The sequence below is a fragment of the Prionailurus bengalensis genome, chromosome A1 (assembly GCF_016509475.1).
Source record: "Prionailurus bengalensis isolate Pbe53 chromosome A1, Fcat_Pben_1.1_paternal_pri, whole genome shotgun sequence".
NCBI classification, from domain to species: domain Eukaryota; kingdom Metazoa; phylum Chordata; class Mammalia; order Carnivora; family Felidae; genus Prionailurus; species Prionailurus bengalensis.
Genome location: NC_057343.1, coordinates 220,870,798 through 220,875,453, shown reverse-complemented (window position 1 = coordinate 220,875,453; position 4,656 = coordinate 220,870,798). Strand labels below are relative to the sequence as shown.

Genomic DNA, 4,656 nt, shown 5'->3' with positions numbered 1-4,656 from the left:
CCATTCGTATGGAATGCAAAGTAATGTTAGATAATGTGAGAGTTCACAGCAACAAGGTTATCTCTTCAACTGATTTTTAAAATAAAGACAAACTAGTATGAGCATGACAAATTACACTCCGTGATCTGTTTTTAGCATTTGTTCAGAGTGAATGAATTCACAAACTCTAGTATGATGACCCACTGTTGAGCATAATATATAATTTAATCTAGTTTTACGTTACCTCCATAGATATTCAAAGCCGTTGTTTCTAGAATCTAATATATAGAGTTTTATGCTTATTAATTTCTTCATGTGTTAAAATAAGTATTTGGAAATAATTGCTAAATACAACTTAAAAACAAACATTACCCCCACCCCCACCCCCAGGGAGAGAAAATAAAAGACCTTAAGGGGGTTAGGGGGAAAAAAAAAAAAAAAGAGGAGGTGGGAGAGATGAAGTCTTCCTACCTTTTTTTTTTTTTTTTTGGCAGCTTCTGGATAACGGAAGTTGGTTCCAGCCAAAATAACCCTGGAGAAATTGTCACTGTGTCTCCTTTTTGTTTGTTTTCGGCTGTTATTTTCTATCACTGATGCTACTCCAATCTAACTCAAGCTTTCTCTCAGCATTACTTTCAACTCTGGACGGCAGGGAACCGAAGAAAACGGGGGCGAGCTCTCTCTGATTGGCTTTCATTCAGTGCTTCTGATTAAGAGGAAGGGAGAAAAAGGAGAGGAGGGGAAAAAAGCCCTTCCTCACGCGGAGAGAAAGGTTCTGCTGATAGAGCGGCAGTCCTCGCCATGGGAAGGTTAGAGACTGGGGAAGTGCCGGCTTTTGCTAGCACACAGCGATTTGCAAGTGAATGCGAGGGGAGGGCGCATCCAAGACGAGAGCTGTGGATGAAAGGCTTCCCCTCCCCCGCAGGGCAGAAAGACTCTCTGTTTCAAGGCTAAGGTAATCAGCCCAATCTAATCCGGCTGTGTCCGTCACGCAATCTCAGGAACAGGACTGCTTCTTGCAATTCTTCTTGAATAGATACTTCTTCTGACATATATATTCCTGCACCACCCTTACACCAGACTACTGAAATACAAGTATTTAGCCGAGTGCCAAATCACGTTGCAACCAGATCTGATACGTTCCCAGAGTGATTTGGGTTGAGGTTTATGCTTTTTATTTAATTTTGCTTGCAGTGAACTTTCTTCTTTGATTCTCCAAATACCTTATTGTTGTTACTTCTTGTCATAGGAGAACATAACCTGGCTGTTCGTTTTTGGAACGTCCGTGAGCCAGTCTGGTCTCCTTAATTTGATATCTGCTTTGCATTTTTTATATTTTACAGATAAAATATTTTATTCATGATTCAAATAATGCAGTTAATACTATTAAAATGTTTAGACTTCGGACTTAACCCAGTCTCTTTTTTTTTCTTTTTTTCTCAGAAATTTGAATTTCATGCCCAAATGTGTGTGGGGGCGATGTAAGTACATCTGGGTGTTTCTATTTATCTATCAAACATCTGATTGTCCATCTCTCTATTTTCATCTATCTCTACATTAATTTGTATTCGACCAAAACCTTACCAAAGGATGTCAGTATAGCTCCATAAAATAATGGACACCTTTATATTTTTCTGGCTACATATAGATGTCTTTTTAAAGTAAATAAATTTTATAAACGTACTATGAAATAATAATGTACTATAAAATGATTTTACAGCTGGAGAAGGGATTGTGAAGATAATCTTGTCTAGCTATGACTTTTATAAAACTGGACAATACTTCTTAGAAATGTTAAATGACTTGCTTAAGGTCACAGAGCTAAGTGGTGATATAGTTAAAACTATAATGACTTGATATTTAATAGTTATATAAATATGTTTACGTAAGTATATAACATGTATTACATGTATTTATAATTCCACTTTAGTACTGTTTCTGAAATGTCATACCACCTCCTGGGCATATATCTGATTATTGCAATATCAGTAGGTCCTTTATACAGTAAGCATAATGAGAAAGGAAAGAAATTTAATCTGGAAGGAAAAATGGGGGGAAGGAGATGTTAATTCAGATTGCAAAAAAGTTTTAGTATACCAAATGTTATTATATGACCAATGTTACTAACTAGTTTTCTATTTTAAAATATCAAATATTTCTGGGGCACCTAGGTGGCTCAGTCGGTGAAGCGTCTGACTCTCATTTCAGATCAGGACATGATCTCAAGGTTTTTGAGTCTGAGTCCAGCCTAGACCTCCAAGCTGACAGCACTGGAGACTGCTTGAGATTCTCTCTCTCTCTCTCTCTCTCTCTCTCTCTCTCTCTTTCTGTCTCTCTCTCTCTCTCCCTCTCCCTCTCTCTCTCTCTGCCCTCTCCTGCCCATCGTCTCTCTCTCTCTCTCTCTCTCTCTCTCAAAATACACAAATACACTTAAAAAAATAGAAAATATTTCTGCTCAACAAAATGATATTTAGAGCAGAAAAAGATTTTTGAATCTTGATGTCACATACGAGGGCACTAAACTCTGGAAAATTGTAATGTGTGTGATAATCGAGTTAGAATTCTTAACCTGATCTCTTGCTTACCCATAGTTTTTTCAACAGAATGCTTTAACGTTAGAGTCAGGTAAAAATAAGTACTCCAATTTTTTTCCTGTAATGTATTTGTTAATATACATTAATATACATGTGTGTCTTCAATATAATACTGCCATTGACATATTAAAGTTGCTTGTCAAGAGAAATTGTAGAATCTCATACTGTTTGTATGTTATACAGTCTTTAATTAAGTGCAGGAGGGATGATGGACACACACATGATGGCCTCTTTTTGCATGCTTGTTTTTTGTTAGTTTTAGAATAAATGACTGCATATGTGATGAGTTATTTGGATTACATTTAAATGGGTCCAATTTAAAAAATAACCAAAGGCTGAAATCAGATGTGAAATGCTATTTTATTCATGAAAATATATGATGTGATGATATATTCCTAAAATAATAGTTTCTCAACAAGACAGAAGTTTGTTCTTCTCTTACATAAATTTCTGAGTTGGTATCATTGCCCTGCTCTGTGTAGTCATCAGAAACTCAGATTGTCTTCATGCTCAACCATTATTAAGGAATTGAATTCATATGTATGACCCAAGAGAGATCACCCCCACATCTGCTTTTTATAAAGAGAAATAAAATGAAGAAGAAAAGGATGCTCCCTTCCCTTAGAATCTTCTGTGATTTCATTGGCTGGAAACTAGATACTTGACCACAAATTTGTTGTGAGAGAGATTTGGAAACATAGTATTTATTCTGCAAAGCCATTTGCCCAGCCAAGGCCATTGATACTTTTAGAGAAGTAGATAACAAAATTGGATACAAATAGCAGTAGTGCTGGCATATGTTTTCTAGCTTTTTAGAGGAAAAAAGTTGTTTTTGTCTAAAATTGAAATTCATCGTAGTGTTGGAGAATGGCACCCATGCAAAATGATTGTAATATTTTAAAGCTTTACAGTATGAGACAATGGTCTTGCCTGTTACTGCATTTTCTTTTATGATCAGGCAATATGTGTAGTAGTAATAAATAAAACATCTATGTATTCCAAAGTTCAGGAAATACAGATGCAGATATATGAAAGAGAGAGAGCATTTGAAAAATGAATGTATTAAAACTTATCCCATTTTCCTTGATACCCTCCTTTTAAAAGAGCGACTCATATGCTATCTTATTGAACGTAAGCTTTAGTAATAAAAATTAAAATACAGAACAAACAGAACATTACTTCAAAATTAAAACCTCTAATAAGGAGTTTTGTTTTATTAAACAATATAATTTTAATTCCTTCTTTTTTTCACTCTGTAAATGGGTTAACAGGATTCTGCAAATCTTTCTATTTCTTTTGAGTTTTCTGTAGAAATATTACGCAAACTAGTTCTGTGAATTAGGTAAAACTGCCTTAGAGTCACCAACGTTAAGAAATGGTAACCCACATGGGCGCCTGGGTGGCTCAGTTGGTTAAGTGTCCGGCTTCAGCTCAGGTCATGATCTCAAGGTTGGTGGGGTTGAGCCCCACCTTGAGCTCTGTGCTGACAGCTCTGGAGCCTGAAACCTGCTTTGGATTCTGTGTCTTCCTGTCTCTCTGCCCCTCCCCCTCCCCCCCCCCCCCCCCCGCTTGCTCTTTGTCTCTCTCAAAAATAAATAAAGATTATTATTATTATTATTATTTAAAGAAATGGTAGCCCAATGAAAAGCCCAAGAAAAAGAAGAGACAGTAAAATCTGTATGAATGGGATCAATGAGTCAGTGCCTCAGAAGTATCCCTCATTGCAAGGAGAGGCCACAAGTCCATTGTAAGAAAATAAAAGCAGATGAAAACTTGAAACAAGTTATTTCTATACTTTGTTTTTTATTTTTATTTCTTAAGGTCTTTAATGTTTATTTATTTCTGAGAGAGAGAGAGAGAGAGAGAGAGAGAGAGCATGAACCAGGGAGGGGCAGAGAGAAAAGGGGACAGAGGATTCGAAGCAGGCTCTGTGTTGACAGCCTGACATGGGACTTGAACTCACAAACCATGAGATCATGACCTGAGCTGAAATCAGATGCTTAAACCCACTGAGCTACCCAGGCACCCCTATTTCTATACTTTTAAAACTAAATGAGAAGTTGCACAAAAGATGCCTTACTAT

General features: G+C 36.6%; 1 long non-coding RNA gene across 1 annotated transcript; it reads left to right on the top strand.

Moving 5' to 3' along the window:
* The first annotated feature begins 686 nt into the window (after nucleotides 1–686).
* Nucleotides 687–2,342, top strand: LOC122495030. Its single transcript, XR_006300313.1, has 3 exons — nucleotides 687–934; nucleotides 1,423–1,460; nucleotides 2,188–2,342. It is a non-coding gene; the product is annotated as an uncharacterized LOC122495030 (long non-coding RNA).
* The last annotated feature ends 2,314 nt before the right edge of the window (nucleotides 2,343–4,656 follow it).